The 17,687-nt window shown below is 38.9% G+C and overlaps 1 protein-coding gene, 1 long non-coding RNA gene and 1 pseudogene across 4 annotated transcripts in view; 1 reads left to right on the plus strand and 2 right to left on the minus strand.

The window, feature by feature from the left end:
- The window catches only part of LOC148732388 (uncharacterized), a 16,239-nt gene extending 13,141 nt beyond the window's left edge, over positions 1-3,098 (minus strand). The window contains exon 1 of the mRNA XM_088758785.1: positions 3,005-3,098. The gene's annotated coding sequence lies outside the window, so the exon portion shown is untranslated. The remainder of the gene's footprint in view (positions 1-3,004) is intronic.
- Positions 1-15,232, plus strand: part of LOC148732389 (uncharacterized) — an 18,390-nt pseudogene extending 3,158 nt beyond the window's left edge.
- The window catches only part of LOC148732384 (uncharacterized), a 94,057-nt gene that overhangs the window by 24,461 nt on the left and 51,909 nt on the right, over positions 1-17,687 (minus strand). The window lies entirely within an intron of this gene.

Raw genomic sequence — 17,687 nt, forward strand, 5'->3', positions numbered from 1 at the left:
AGAAATTGCGCGCGTTATGTTGAAAATTCTGAAAAAACTTCGATTTGACGCAAAATCTTCTATTAAACAATACCTTTTGGACACAATGTTACTCGAACATAACATTTACCGAACCATCGAGTCGTCAAATTGTCGCTAGGCCCTGCTAGAAGTCCGAAAGTTCGATTTTACCTTTACGTCCATAATTCGCATCGCCTTAGAGAATCGTAGTGTCGTTGACTCGAGAGCTTATTCTGTCACCTTTAAGACCTTGATATCCATTCTTTTCCAAGCAGGGTATTCTATAGCATTGTTACTTTACATTCTGAGTTCCGCAAGGTCTAACTCGATCGAAAATGAACGAAAAATCCGACTTGAAAATTGAGGGTCGGCCGCGCGGACGCCATAATTTCAAATTTGATCATTTAGTGAAGACTCGTAGAATAATGCCCCTCTAGTACCCTCTAAAGCCATCAAAATATATGCGCAAACGACGGTTTCTGATTGGTTTATTAATCTCCAAACAAAGAGGAAGTTTGCACAAAAAACTCCACTTAGTAGGGGAGGTAGGGGGGAAAGCGTTCTCGCGCGAGGCAATCGCGTGGCTCAGGCGGTGATGGGCGGTTCAGGTGTCAATGTGTTAAAAGGAAATGTTGCGCACGGGAAAACAGAAGTTTGCGTTCAGAAGAGTCGTAACTGACTTAAACAATGACTGAAAGTCATTTGAAAGATCCTGTTTCATTCCAGAACTGCCCGAACTGAGAAAAAGCAGCTCTTATTGTATCAGTTTTCGACTAAATTTTCAAGTTTACGCTATATGTGCTTTTCAGCCCAAATTATAGAGTCGGAAAGTAATAATAAACTTGCCAAGTTAATCATTAGCAGTCATTTAACTGACCACTCACAAATGGTCGAAAATTTAACTAACAACTGATTAATAGCCAAAATTTTAACTGACAACTGAGAGACCCTCTCAACGAGACCCTCTCAACGGCCTGTTTGTATTGTCTTCCACCTGTCTTGAACGCGCGCGGTTATTTAAAGCGGGAGAACCAAAATAAAAGTAAGAATAATCTTTCAGGTAAAATTTAATCCATGTTTCTTTCCCGAAATCAACTTAAGTAGAATTTTTGAGCGAGTCTTTGTGGATTTAAGGGTCAATTTTGGCTTAAAATGGCGTTTTTTTGTCGTTTTCGTCTCAGAAATGACGTCATTTTCTGAGTTTTGGTCGGACTGTAAAAGTCATTCCTTCGCTCGCCCTTTATATCACTTCCTGTTCCTGTTAACGTGTGTATGACACAATTTTTTTTTTTAAGTATTTTCCTTTCTTAATATAAGTAGTAAATGAAAAATGTTTCGATAATGCGAAAAAAAAAGAATTTGGATGATTTTTTTGCGGCGGAAATACCGCTTATTTCCTTATAAATGTGTGCCGGGAAACTGGGGACGATGCTTGTTACGTCACAGTGTTTGATAACATTGCTGTCGCGCAGGCGCCTCCTAATTGCTCTGGGCTTGGAATGTGCGAGTGATTTAACGCTAATTTTCGACCCGCACTGTTTAATTTGGTTATGTCTAGCGATTCGGAAAGTAGTGAGACTGGATTCTCCAGAAAGTATCTTTTTACGTCATTTTGGCCGCGCGATCTCTGGGACAATTTTATGATGAAAGTAGCGCGCATTTTGAACGAAAAAAAGGGGTTTCATAATATTCTCAAGATCTTAAAACTTCACAGTCGTTTTCCTTACATTACCAACGACAAGAATTAGCGGAAAAAATTGTGTCCTATACACTTTGAACCCGATGTGTTTTGGTCTTATTTCGTGAGATTTCTCGTAACTGGGAAAAGCCAATGTATTGTGCTGGTCAAATCGCTCTGCCGAATTGAAGTGACTTCATAAATTTCTGTATTTGAGTTGAAAAAATTTATTCATATATCTGCTTCCGACCTTCAACAGTGGTCTTATTTGTTTAAACTTCACCGAAAGAGTATACCAGCGCGCATGACCAAACTTCTCACTTTGCACTACAGTTCCGGTAAAATTGAAGAACAGCACCCTAAAATATCTGTCAGCCAACAGTCGGCCGACAGACGGTGAACGAAACATAGAAAACGCAACGAAAACACAACCGAAACACATCGAAAACACGGGCTCCTGCAATTTTGTGAGTCTTTGAAAAAATTTACCCTTATTAACAAAACTCTTCCAATTTCAGCAGAACGAAATGTGTCAGTCAGATACTACACATCAAGTTCACATAAATGACAGTCGATATACCCAATAATGCCTCACACTGGAAATTTACCTCTATCGCTTAGTGTTTGTCAAAATTCATTTTGAGGTAATTGTGAACGTTCAAACTTACCAAGATGACAGTCCATATACGCGTTTCTGAATTTGTTTTCATTGTATTTTCTGTGTTTCGTTCGCCGACAGTTGGCCGACTGTCGGCCGACAGAAATATTTTGGGGAGCTGTTCTTCAATTTTTACCACAGTTCCTACAAAGAACTCAAATCGCTCTTCATGTTATTTAACGAAGAAAATATTCCTTATTCCTTTATTCTAATGGCGTTAAACTTAACTTAACATAATCAACCACTACCCACATATAGCATAGCTAGTCTCGGCGGGCAGTGTGTGGACGCTAAAACATCTTACATACATTTCGGTTCAACAAAAGACTCAATAAATATACAAGAAACAGAAATTAAATATTAAATCATTAATTTAAAAGCAGAAATGACCGTATGAGATAAAAATACAGAAATAGAAACACATGACAATAAATAGAAGAATACATAAGTTATACACCACTATTAACTGAATTTAACTTTTGACACATCATTGATTATTCGTTCTACGAATAATCTAACTTCCCAGCAGTTAACCAAGTGACTAATTGATTCAAACGAATTCGGTTCAGTCGCCCACATCAACACTCTTTTCGCTATTACTCTTTCTGACATTTGGTTTAAAATCAAAGGACAACTGCCTGACAAACATACAGTTCTACTACAATTACCTTCGGTTATAAGTTTCTTGAAATCCAGATAAAAGCAATGAATACTGAAGCTCTACTTTCCTGAAAAAAATAACAAGTTGTTACATTTACTAGTTTAAACACAACACACCTACCATGTGAACACTCTCAGTATTATTAAAGTCATAGACACGTAATCATGAAACTGAAATGATAACTCCCTATCGTAAAAGTTTTCGTTTAAACGCTGGTCGGGAAACGAGCCCGCGGATAGAAGACCGGATTCGATGAAAAGCGAAAATCGAGCTTGGTTTTTCTTTTTCTCTGGATCTTTATGCATAGAATACTTCAATGAAAAACGGAAACAGCGCATATAGCCCATGTCGATACTTCTTAGGCAAATTTTCAGTATGTACATACTTCTAAAGCAAATTTTCAACAGCGAACCCGGGGGCGCTAACTCCGGTTTGGTGTTCGTTCGAAATCAGCCCACTTGGAGCCATCAGATTTAGTCAAAGAAATAAAGTTCAAGTGGATGATTTTTTAAGCGTTAGATCTACGCAAGTGTTTACCGAGATATCTTTAAAATATATCAGATTCTCTGGATCTTTTCTTTTGACTCGTTTGATACCACTGGTTTACTTCCTCCATAATTATTTAGTCGACCACAACGTTAATATTAGAGATTCATCGAGAAGATAGCTCTCTGTATAACAGGTTACGCTTAAAACATTTCGAACTGAATTAAAATCGATTCATGAGTTGCAAAATTACTATAATACCGAACAAACTGAACAGACAGTACTTACCGTGTTGTCCGCTTTAGAAAGTGAAGGTCACGATCTTGCCGAAGAACGATACAACACGTGACCATGATGTTTGTCTTTCAATCACCCCTTGTTGAGGGTCCCCAATAGGTTTATCGGGATCCGGGATTTTGCTTATTTGAAGGCCGGGATTCGATATTTTGAAGGAAAAGGGGGACGAGATTCGGGATTGTATTTTGGACCGGGACACGGGATTTGGCGATTTTAACAGGCGAGAATCGGGAAATGTCGCTTCAAAGAAACCGTGATTCGGGAATTTTAGAGTCTGAAATATGCAAAGAAAATCAAGCTGTCATCTTAGCTAACTCATCTTATTAACGTCGGAAATGGTCGGAAATGGCCGAACAGTGACCTGGTTGACATCACGTTTTCCACGACCCTATCACGCTGCTCTGTGACCCTTATGGTGACCTGTGGTCTATTTTCGTGAACCTTGGACACCTTGGCCGCAATGATGACAATGTCTTTGGGATCTTCGTTATTTTTTGACCGTGATCTTTCTAGTGTCAAGTTTATACAGATCCTGATCGGTGCACGTGGGATATTCGACGCGAAGTTATCGTTTGCGTAGTTTTAACGCGCCCTAGCGATGTCGGTTAACATCGACAATTCGTGATGTTGTCGATGTTATTAGCTGCGTTGCATTATTTAGCCGTAGGTGACCAAAGCGCACTATAAGAGTTTGTATGGATTTAAAATTCAAACTATCTCTGTTTTTCCTTTGAAAGATACAATACAGAGACGCGTACTCTTTATACGCGTCAAAATCGCTCAAATGGCTCACAGAAGCGTTTCGGCGACATAAAAAAGAAAACCGCTCAGAGAGTTTCGAACTTTATCGTAGCTTTTCAAAGGAAAACAGAAATAGTTTTCGTTCGAAATTGAAATCCATACAGGCTCTTATTTTAACCTCTTATAGACCGCTTTGGTTACCGGTGATTACGGCATTTTGAGCCGGAAAATGTAAACTGGGGTCGAAAAGAATATATGTTTCTGTATCTGTTGAGCCCAATTGTACTCGATTTTATAGAATTTCCAGATGATCGTTGCTATGGCTGAAAATTGTGAATGAGCAAACTGTCTTCTGAGTTGCAATTCACGGTGACTTGCCATAGGTGTAGTGAACAGTGAATTTGCCGTGGTACGTCGTGATATGTACCCTTAATGCTCCTTACTGATCGCTATCATCTCCGAGAGACACTTTTTTCAGGGATCGAAGTGATCCAGAAGGCAGGCGTTATCGAACAAAAGAGGCAAAACAGAAAAAAAGAAAAAAAACCCAAAAAAAACAAATTAGAAAAACCATAAAAATGACTCATTGACTGACGAAACTCGTTTAAAACCAGTCAAGAAAAACAAATGAACTAAATCATCGTTTTAGAGTAGAGAGATACAGCTAATTCAACGTATTAGTCAGTGCTTGGGTCTGCTGTGAGGGAATCTGAAACGGAACTTCAAGGATCATTTTTGCTGAGGTAAGGAATTAAGAAAATATGACCAGGATCGGGATTAGCCGGTAGAAACCGTCGGGATCTCGGGATTGAGGGAAAATTCCAGTCGGGATGGCGGGATTGAAGAACCCTCTTGGGGACCCTCCTTGTTGTTCCTCGTCACGTCATACGATAACATTTATCCACCGGAAAGAAAATTTAGCACAATTCTTTCTAAGATTGCATGTTCCGAAGTCTTAAATGTTAGCTTTGATATAATTTTGAGAAAAGCAAATTAATCCAGCAACAGGAAACGGAAACGTTGATTTACCTTACCGCCCCCTCCCCCCATTTCTCCTTGACTAGCCTTAGTTCTCCACGTCCTGTGTTCCTTTCGAAGAGGAGCTCGGATTTGAAGATTGTCGAACGTCTTTGTGGTAGGTTTTAGACACTAAATTTATTCCCTAGATAATATATGGCTTCTTGGAGTGCTATTCGTGTTAAGTGAAGAAGGTTTAGGTTACTAACGAGACAATGAAATTGCCCAGGTCGGTAAAACACTTTGGCCTATTAGGGACCCAGTTTGCGTCCAAACAACGAGGAAGCCAGCACAGTCAGACAGACATAGAGTAGATCACAAGTTTTTTATAAGCAAGCGTAATGAAACGCTGAAATTTTTAACTTAACTTGCTACAGCTTCGACTGCACTGTTTATTTACTATTAACATGATTCTTCTTGTGTTTGCAGTGATCTTGAAACTATTGAATGTTGTTAAATATAATCCCCAAAATGAATTCGAAGTTGAAGGGATTGGTCAACAGTATTCAACGAACCTGAGGCAATAGTTATTTTAGTATATTTGCTCAGGTGTTTTTACACTTTCTTGGAAGATAAGATTAAGTCAGAACTTTTTGGGATGTCTATTAACTATGGTTACCTGCATATAATGAACACAATGCTAATTAGTCTGCCTACAAAATGTATGACCTTACTCTGAAATTACGCAAGATCGAAGTTGACTTCATCTCTAATTTCCTCTGCCCAGTGTTGGGAAGATGAAAAGCTAAAGATCCCTTCCTCCGTTATCGACGGGTGTCTTTAATTGTTTGATATAAGCAAACATTTTGATTCGCAAGATACAAGTATGACGATGTAGTTATGCTGAAATTAGCTTAGATCAACGCGTAACTTATCACGGACGTGACAACGGCCGTGGTATCTTCTAGATAGTGATATTACGTCATTTGCAGTAAAGCACTATTTGAGCAATAGTGAAAATCAGACCTGAAAAAAATTTCAGACCTGTACGGGATTCGAACCACTGACCTCTGCGATACTAGTGCAGCGCTCTACCAATTGAGCTAACAAGCCAACTGGGAGCAGGCCATCAAATTAATTCGATATAAACCCGTAGATGATAAATCGAACAACAACAAACATATGAAACATATGTGTGAACTGCGGTTATGAGACGTATATGAGAACGATCCTTCGCAGTAAAGCACTATTTGAGCAATAGTGAAAATCAGACCTGAAAAAAAAAAAATCGAATCCCGTACAGGCCTGAAATTTTTTTCAGGTCTGATTTTCACTATTGCTCAAATAGTGCTTTACTGCGAAGGATCGTTCTCATATACGTCTCATAACCGCAGTTCACACATATGTTTCATATGTTTGTTGTTGTTCGATTTATCATCTACGGGTTTATATCGAATTAATTTGATGGCCTGCTCCCAGTTGGCTTGTTAGCTCAATTGGTAGAGCGCTGCACTAGTATCGCAGAGGTCAGTGGTTCGAATCCCGTACAGGCCTGAAATTTTTTTCAGGTCTGATTTTCACTATTGCTCAAATAGTGCTTTACTGCGAAGGATCGTTCTCATATACGTCTCAACCGCAGTTCACACATATGTTTCATATGTTTGTTGTTGTTCGATTACGTCATTTGTTCTTTTTTGCAACCTCCATAGGAATTGAATTCGCATAAATCACCTCTTAAACAGAGGTGAAAATATTCACAGTCATTTGAATAAGACTAATCTAGGTCTAAAGTCAATATTTTCTAGGTTTTCAATTTATCGTGAAAAGGTTTTTTATCGACGAAACTATCTGCTTTTGGGATTGCCATATTTTCAAGATATAGACTAAGAAAAAGGCGCAAACATAGCAGTATACAATGGTAGGTTAGCGTGTGCTCGATCCTTGAATTTTACCATTGCTTAGTCAGCATATGGATAACTCTTAACTGGCAGACTTTCAGCAAAGCTTGGCTAAGAATGAGTGCTAATTTCTTCGCACAGGGTAACAAACGAAGCAAAAACAACCCTGGTGCCATGAAGACTATGAAGAGCACCATCAAAATGAGTATTTCTAAATTTCTGTTCCCTGCTTCTCGTGGGCACTGACAGCTGTGACCCTTTTCGCAATTTTGTGACGAACTGATTCGGTTTATTCGATTCAGATTTCTCGGCGATACTTTTGGAGCCCAGTGTCTGTTGCACTTGTGTAATACTGCTTATCTATTTTTGTTAGCAGTCAAAGATCAGTGTTCAAAATGATTGTTTAATACCACCGCATGTCTGTCAACGCGACTTTGATAACAATGCCTCCAAATGAATGTTGGGATTGGCCGACTTTGTGCCAGGTCCCTCAAGGGGCAGGTTTCGCACGGTCTGCTGTTGTTGTTTGAGATGCTAGAACCGAGCCAAAAAAGTTTCGCAAATTCTTTCAAATTGTATTTTTACGAACCTTCTTCTTTCTATTCTTTTCTTTTCTAGGTGCAAAATTTTAACGAAAACCTATCTATAATTCATGCCAAACGAAACTCAGTTACAAGTTCGTGCAGAGGTCGATAATAAGCTGTTGAAATGTTTCCCTACACCTTCCAGTCCGTCCTAATTGAGGTAGACCGTTTAAAGCTCTAATGAGAACAAAACATACGGAAGCTAAGAAAAATCAATTCGGACAATAGTGGAAATATAAGACTTAAAAGCGGCGGAATTAGCTTAAAAGAAACCAAAAATGCGACTCTGGCTGGAAAATGAAAACAAAACTTGCTTCACAGTACAGAGCAACGTTGCTTGCAGCCCATGTATATAATCTGCGGCCGAACAAGGTGAATGAAATGTGGTCGAGGAACATTAAAAAAACCTTGAGATAAATTCTATTTCTTGGTCCTCGATAAATTGTTTCACTGAGTTAATGTGTGCAAACCTTGAAGCCATGATTCTGGGCAAGCAGGGAACGTTGCAAAAGGAAGGCGGGAAAAACCGATACGATTCTTCTCATTTGTGAAAAGAATCGTATCAGCCTCTGATTGGTCATACGATATTTTTCATCAGTGAGGAAAATCGTTTGACCAGTGGGATTAATTACTTTTCATCAAAGAGAGACGATTTTTATCAAGTGACTCGGTACCGAGTAAATCTCAGTACTTAAATAATGATTATATCTTATATATATAGAGAATAATTGTTTGAAAGAAAATTTGCGCTGAGCGGGATTTGAACCCAGGTCCCTCCTGTTACTAATCAGGTGTGATGACCACTAGACTATCAGAACAACCATGCTGGCAACACGGCAATCGAAGATGTGATTCTACGTGATCGGAGACGTGGTCTCCCGGTAAATTTAACTTTCAAGGTGACAGGGTAGGGGAAGCCTATAACCCCATATGAAACCCAACTATGGATCTATTAAAGATACACGACCGAAGTCAACTTAGCGGATGACAAAGGAGGATCCAATTACGGATACAGGCTAATTTTAATTAAACAAATTCTGTACACGAGGGAAACCCTGACCCTGTACACCCCAAATAATTATACTTAAATAGAATAAATTGTTCATTATATTGATCTATGCATTACACTCAAGACAGTGAGAAATATGTTGCATCAAGAAAAATACATCTACTTGTATAATAAAGATCTCTGTCCAAGTTACTTTCAGTTACTTTCTAAAGTAATTTATTACCAGATAAAGCATTACCATTTATAACAGAAAAATAATTATTTTGATCATGCCACTTGACATACCAAAGCTATGGAAATAATCTACATGTAAGTGTCAAAGTCTGATCAAAGATTCTTAATCAAAGCCTTTGTGGTTGGCTATTGAAAAGTCCAAAATTGGAAGTGTTATTGGCTTTTGGCTGGTTGTTAAATAGCACCACCTAGTAAATAAAGTCCTGATAAACAAACCTGTTTCGTGATTGCTCACCCATCAGGGGATTTTATTGACAAGAATATTCGTAACCATCGTTTATACACTATACAGATTTGCCTAAGAGGCGTAGCAGTAAATATAAGTGCTTTGTTCAATTATTAGGGACCTTAAGCAACCACGACGGCGACGGCAACGAGGACGTGGAAAAACAAGAGATCTCATTGCAGAACAATAGCTCAGCACGTGCGTTTTGAAACTTTGTACATTTCTTAGCCGTCCTATGCAAAACAACAACGTAAAATCGCCAAAATTTGCGTCGTCTGCGAACCGAAACCGCGACGTCAAACTATTTTAATTTTCATTTGGAACTCAACGTTACTTTTATACGTCATGCTGAAGTTGAGCTGTGGCGCCATATGAGACAGTAAGCTCCTGCAGCCATGTTAGAAATTCTAACTAAGAGTAGAAATTCATTTTTTAATTGGATTCTTCCTTGGCGTTGCCGTCCTGACTGCTTAAGGTCCCTATTGCGCAGTATCGCTTTGCTTCTGTGGCGGCATGAGGACACAAGTTCATAACGTTTATCAAGTGATGATAATTCAGGTCGGCAGATAATGAGTAGCTTTTCTTTCAGGCAGAGGTTCCATCTTTTACTTCCGCTGTTGTAGGGTGATCTTGATGAAAGGATGCGCCATGAAATAAAGTGGTAAACGTTGCTTTCTTCAAGAGTCCAGATATGTTGGCTGAGTTCGGTGGAGTTTCTGTGTTTTTTGTGTCGGGATGAAGGCAACTTCCCACTAACTCGCATGCTTCAGGGCCGTCGAAGCTGCCCATTGTGACGTCAAATGTTGTGTCGCCCTTCTTTTACCAAGGTTGCTGTTTATGCGTAAGGATCGAGCCTTTTTAGCCGGTGTTATGATGTTTCTTTCGCTGTCGGTGATGTTGTCGTAGGCTGAGGCAAAGTCGAGTGCTCTGTTTAGGAGGTCCTGGCTGATAGAGGGGTAGAATTCTTCGATGTCAAAGCAAATTAAACTGTGCAGTTGTTGGTTTTTAATGGCTTTAAACCACTCAGTCGATTACGGATGCTGGGGAGTAGCCAATATTGAACTTTTCCATCGCGGATTCTTGTAAAGTGCTTGACAAGTGTTAACTTGGAGCGAATTAGCCACCGTTGCACGTCAGTAAGGAAAACAGCACTACTGAAACATACATCGGACTCACAGAAAACGGCTTTAAAACTAGATCATTAACCACATCGCATCCTTCCGACATGTGAAATACAGAAATTTTACTGAACTCAGCAAACATATCTGGACTCTTGAAGAAAATAACGTTGACCACTTTATTTCATGGGGCATCCTTTCATCAAAATCACCCTACAACAGCGCAAGTAAAAGATGCAACATCTGCTTTAAAAAAAAATTTTACTCATCACCTGCCGACCTGAATTATCATCACTTAATAAACGTTATGAACTTGTGTCCTCATGCCGCCACGGAAGCAAAGCGTTACTGCGCAATAATTGAACAAAGCACTTAAATTTACTGCCGCGCCTCTAATTTTGTGTCTCATAATGTTTTTCCTCCCTTGTTCCAGCTAATCCTGGTATCAGTCTTGGGGTCACAATTTGTAATTGGGAGTCCCAGAAGATGTTCTCCGGTGCGAAACTTCCTGATAAACTACCCCGATGATCCAGGAGCCGAAATGGAGTGTAAAGCGTGCCCTGAATGCCCGCTAGGATTAGGACTCGTACCCCAGTGTGGTACCAAGATCACTAACTAAACCACTATTAAATGTGAACCGTACCAACAGAACAAGACATATTCAGACAAACACGGCATTGAGAGTTGCAGGTTCTGTCATGACTGCGGGTTAAGGGACATCACTCAGCAGTGTACCCCGTCTCAAAATCGTAAATGTGGCATCAAGTGCCCTGAAAGACATTTCCTTGACGACAATGGTTTCTGTCAAGAATGCTACTTTTGTTGTCCCAATGTCGAAAAAGCTGGAAGAATGAAGAAATGTAAAGAAATTGGGATGGGAGAAGACTGGCAGTGTCCCAAGAACCAACAAAACTGTGCAAAGAAGCTTTTGATAATTCTACAGAAGCCTGCGTTGATACGACTTATGCTCCGCCCGGGACTTTCTTCCTAGTCACAATTTTGAAGCAAATAGAACAGAAAGTACTTCAAGTGAGAACATCCTAAAACCTACATCATCATCTGAAAACACAGCTTTGCCTTTACTGCTAACAAATGAAAAGAAGGCAAACATATCACCCTCAACCATAGTAATGATAATCATCCTGACTACCCTAGTTATTGTTGGTGTTGTATACGGAGTTAGAAGAATCATTACGAATAGGAATGGTTCAGGAGCAGAATCTCATGGTAAGAGATAATCATATTTGACAACACTGTTTTTAACTTTTTGAAGACAGTATCTTAGGCACTGAATTCTTATTAACAATTTGCGACACATCATGACAGTGTAGTAACCGATAAGTTATGTCCATGAAGTAATGTCTCCTCCGTTGTCAGTGGACAATAAAAATGGGTTTTTGTTTTGAAAACTTTTGACTTATTTCGAGATTGAAGTGAAATTTATTCAATACGCTGTCATCAAAGTTTAAATGCTAGTGATAAATTCAAAGATAAAATTTGAATTTATCAAATAAACGCACCCTAAAAAGAAAACCGGTCTGGAAAATGCGAGGTAGTTTGTATTTGATTGGTGATGCAATTCATTCTGGGAAAATATGTTAGACTCAAATTTGAACTAAAACCCCTTATTTCACTCTCTCTCTCTCTCTCTCTCTCTCTCTCTCTCTCTCTCTCTCTCTCTCTCTCTCTCTCTCTCTCTCTTTATCTCTCTCTCTCTCTCTCTCTCTCTCTCTCTCTCTCTTCCACACTCTCTCAAACACACAAAAAAAAAAAGCGAAAAAAAAATGAATAGAACGCTTCTGGAGAGATCCTTTGGGGGTAAACTAAGGAAACAATATCTTGAAGGGTGATGGCACGGACCAACTAACACCCCTCATTAACCAGAGACAATTGAACCTCATTAAAGTGATAAAACACAACTACTTTTCAGATCTACTCTATGGTGATCTTGGCTAATCGTACAAATCACTTGATATTGTGGTATTACACCATTTTATCATTTAACAAACAAACAATTTATAGTGATAACTCGACATATATACTGCCAGCCGTAGGGTCACCTGAACATGTGCCACTATATGAGATAAGATCAGAGGAAAGAGAGGAAAATGGCGGAATTGTTCAAGGTAAGGTTGGTAATACTTACTTTCACAACTTTCGACATGGTACCTCGTTGACAGTGGTGATAGCTCAGTTAGTGCTGGGGAGGTATTTACACTGAAAAAAACCCAGCTTAAGTCATTCCGTATTTGGCTTAGAAGTGCACAGTTTTGATTTATCACGTTCTGGTATGGCGCAGATGTAAAGAGTCTCTCAATTTCGTTAGAAATTCCCACATTTATTGGTATTTGTTGGGCACTATTTATAGTTACTGGCGTGACTGTTTTCTTCTTTAGTGCTGAGGGGTTTTACCACTCGCTTGGCAAATTAACAAGAGGTACTGAGACTGTAATTTTCTTCTTTATTCTCCTATACTGCTGCTTCTACTTCAGCTAATTTTCTCTCTCTCTTGTTCCACTGCTTATTTCTACTACTTTCAGCAAGGAGTGCTCCAGTATTAAATACAAAAATCACAGACATGTTTGGGTTAGCTAACCGTGGGAACTTCCAAACAGGATGTTCAGTGTGGGTAAAACTCAAGGTCAGTTTTACCAACTCAAACATGACCACCTAGTAAACTAGTTATCCTCAACCATAACAAGGGATTAAAATGTCTAGCACGGTAAGTGCTGAGCCAAGTTCAAGCACACACTAAAAATAAATGATCAAAACTATAGATTCATCAAAATAGCACGTAGGGGCGAAAAGGCGAGACTTAATAAAACAAAAGGTAAACCTAAAAATGCTTGAAATATCGAGCCTTGAAAACGCTCTACAACATTAGTTAAACTAGTGTTTGAGAGCTAAGCTCGGAAAAGAGGTAAAGGTCAGTTATTTTCGGAACTTATGAATAATTGATCATTATTAATTTTTTTTTTTGACAGATAATCGAACAGATGGGTAGGAGCAGTCTCCCGTTAGACGGCAAGCCATCAATAACAGGCCAAATATTGGACTAATTCCATCAGGTGAAGAGTCAGTCCTTCCTTCTGTATATTTATCTTGAATTTAGAGGAAAAAAAAAAGAGGAAAAATTACTCCCATTTTTAGGGCATTTAAGAGACAATTTTGAGCGGCGGTTACTGAACGTTTTACCGACACTTTGTCTATTATGTAGCTTTTTAGTCGTTATCGTAATCGCTAATAGATCGCCGTTTTAAAAGTATACAAAATAGCGTCTTGACCCTTAGCAGACCTTTGCATTTGCTATTTACGACAGTGATACCTGTAAATGTTTAACTTAAACCACGTGAATGCGCTCCGCAAACACTCACGAAATGCAACTCTCGATCATACCCTAGAACAGAGTTATCCAATCAGTGTTAAAAACCTTTTTTAAATTGGACAATTGCCAATTTCGAAAATCTATTTCCTCAGTCAAATTTGATAAAAGATCTAGTGTCCATGGTATTCTAAGAATTTAGGACCTTAGATAATATTCACCGTATTCTCATGTCACAGCTTTAATGTAACAAAGCCTGGTTATTTATCGAAACAAACTCTGTTTTTCAGATTGTAAAATCTCAAAAGTGTTTAATCTGAGAAATAACAATAAGTTAACGCAGCACGACGTTCAAAGGATGCTTGATCCAGTAGAGACATCAACAGAGAAAAGTTGGCGAGCGGTGGGGCAAATCTTAAAAGTTACCGATGAAGAACTGAAATTAATACATCTTCAATATCTGGCAAATGGAAGTCCCACAGAAAGTCTTCTAGGAAAATTGAAAACTTTTACACCAGAGCCCTCGATCAAAAAATTTGCTGAAGCTCTCATTAGTTGTGGCAGAATTGACGTGGCCAGCTACATTTGTAACTGGCCATGGGAGACACGTAACTGTACAGAACTGGAGCAACCAGAAATGGCCCATCAACCAGCCTGAGGATAGTCTTCTCCCTAACCGTTCATTTGCATGTCTCACGACGCTACCCCTATGCGTTTCGTGACATCCCAAAACTAGCCTATCCCTACCCCTATACGTTTCGTGACATTCCAAAACTAGCCTATCCCTACCCCTATGCGTTTCGTGACATCCCAAAACTAGCCTCAGATGGTAGACGTCACACGCTTCTAAAATGTCATTCCTTGTCGCGGCATACCCGTTAGAGAGCCTCGAGTGCTTCTATTTATTGAAAACACACACACACACATACACACACACACACACATACACACACGCACATACACACACACACATACACATACACACATACACACACACACACAAGCTCACAACAAAAACAAAAAAACTGGAATAAGAAAACAAAGCTGAAACAACTTCACTTTTCGAATTTCGATGGTCAGTTTGGCGAATGAACAATTAACAACGTGGACACCAATTAATGTGTTAAGAAGTATTTCATATGTTTTTCCCTCACTGTCTGAGCTATTTGGATGATTTATGTTTCTGTATCATTTGCCTGTTTCAATGATCACTACAAAGTGCATTTTTTTTAATCATTTAATTGCTTACAGCATAATATCAAACTAGTTTACATGTAATTTGATTCCTTGTCAATGCAAATTTTACAATGTCAAACTGTGCTAGAAACTGTTTAATTTTGCAATAAAAACACACTTTGTATCAGTTTACTAGCTGATAAACCACGCGGGATGTAAGGAGAACACGAGAAAAGTTTGTAAACCACGAGGCGCATTCAAAATGCAGGTTAACTACAAACTAACTGATTGCTCCCACGTTTTAGGCCTTTATTTCGATGCTCGGTTCGACAGGACGGGAAGATGTTTCAGTTTTCTATGGAACGATAGATTTTTGACCAATCAGAGCGCTCGTTGTGTCGAAGTAATGTCATGATTTAAAAGATAAGTGTTTTATTTTCATCTGCAATATATCATAATCTTACAAAGTTATTCAGAACAGTGTTAAAGTTTTGAAAATTCTGAAGTATACATTAGTGCTATACGTAATGATGTATCAGTCTTTCATTCCGCTGCACCATACTGAGCAAGAAGCTCATTGTCATATTTTTTTATTCTGTGGTAACAACAAGCTCAAATTAAATCAAAACAAGACTAAAGTTGTTCTTTTCAGCCCAAGATATCGTCCAAGGTTCACTTTAGTCTCTTCGATTGGCAACATGACCGTTATACCATCTCGGCACATAATCTTGGCGTCATTTTTTTACAGTTGCTTTAGCCTTAAAATGTCTCAAGGTGCACATAAAATCAATCTGCAAGTCCTCTCATTATCTAATAAGAAATATCGCCAAAGTCAGAAGGTAAATTGATGAAGAGAGTGCTAGAATCGTTGTTCATGCCTTTATTACTTCGAAATTAGATAACTGAAACTCACTGCTATATGGTCTATCTACACGTTTACTTTCAATATTTCAATCCATTCAAGCATTTCGAAATGATACGTATTCCAGGAAATTTGATCGTATGACCCTCATACTAAAATAGCTCCACTGGCTTCCGGTCCGTTATCGTATGGTCTATAAAATTATTTTACTATTCTACAGAGTTCTCGATGGAGCAGTGCCTTGCCATATCAGTGACTTATTCGATAAGCTGAAATTTCTGAAAACTTTTGTTTCAAAATAGGTAGCCTGTTCTCAGGCGTTCAGTGATAAAAATGAATTGCGACAGTATACACTGGGCTATAGCAGCAGAGGAGTGAAAAGCGGGAGAGGTCTGGGTCGGCTCGTGTACCTGTCCGACTGACCAAAATCACTCCTCCGCCCCCTGCTATTTCGATCCCTTTTACCGACAGAACGCTTGGAAACAGGCTTCAGAATAGGTTATTAGCCCTGGATTATTCAAAACACTTTTTTATTCTAACATAAAACCGACCTAAAACCAGGGTCGATATTTGTTTGACGGAGTAGTTACTCGAAGTTGTCTTTGAAGGCATCAAGTGCAATATTTATGATGTATATGCTAACCACAAGGGGCAAAAAAAAAAAAAAAAAAAACTCCAGCAAGAATGTTAGGAAGCCGGAAAAAATGCAGTACTGATCCTATTGAGTTGCATAACCATCCTACCCAGGTTTACCGTTATCATAACTATAACAGACGAGAAAAAAAAAAAAAAAAAAAAAACAACTAATAACAGCATCAACTCACCAATATTTGGTATTGTGAGCCTCTAGTGTCATAAAGTGATCAAAACCGTTCGACATCATGCAAAAGAGGGCTGAAACAGCTGATAAACACGATATTTTTTTCTGTTTGAGAACACGCTTATCGTGAGGCGAGTACGAGTGTGCAAAATAATGAAACGGGTGCCTCTTTGCAATCATCGATCTGTTTGCATTGTTAGAAGTATTTTTCCTTCAGGGAATATTTCATTATTTTAAAGCTGTCTCAAAAGAGGTTAAGAGACTAATGCGTGAAAGCGTAGTTACGATCGATACCGAATAGTTTCAGCGTCATCACAATTTATAAATATTTGAATGCGGTTGGTTCGCTTCACGCTAATTTACCTTACGGTCTGAAACACCCCTAAAACATTTGAACATAACATATAAAAATCTGAAATTGAAATTACCCAAATAGTCAAAATTTTCTAGTTCAAAGGGTGTAGTTACGGTGGCCTTGAAGTGTACTCCGAATTCCAAACTACACTCCCAATTCTAAACCTCACTCCGAATTCTAAAAAACTCACTCCGAATTCTAAATGCTCACTCCGAATTCTAAAAGCTGACTCCGAATTCTAGAAACTCACTCCGACTAATTCTAAAAACTCACTCCGACTAATTCTAAAAACTCACTCCCACTAATTCTACTTGAAACTCACTTCGAATTTTAAAATCTCACTCCGAATTCTTAAACTTCACTCTGAATTCCAAAAGCTCACTGCGAGTCCGAATACATTGGCGATATGGCCTCCATCTTGATCGGATGAAGCAGCATGTTTTAATTTGCTCAAACTGAATATTGTAACAACATAGTTAGTTTTTCTCATCTTTTGAAACTGGTAATATGTTTGGGGTGAAAGATCTTATCCTTCGTGGGCTCCGTCCGTGTGTGGCTTACAAGTCTTTCGGTGCGGGCTGTAATGCCTGCTGTCTCGGCGAAAT

Source organism: Stylophora pistillata, chromosome 4 (assembly GCF_964205215.1).
Source record: "Stylophora pistillata chromosome 4, jaStyPist1.2, whole genome shotgun sequence".
Classification (NCBI taxonomy): Eukaryota; Metazoa; Cnidaria; class Anthozoa; order Scleractinia; family Pocilloporidae; genus Stylophora; species Stylophora pistillata.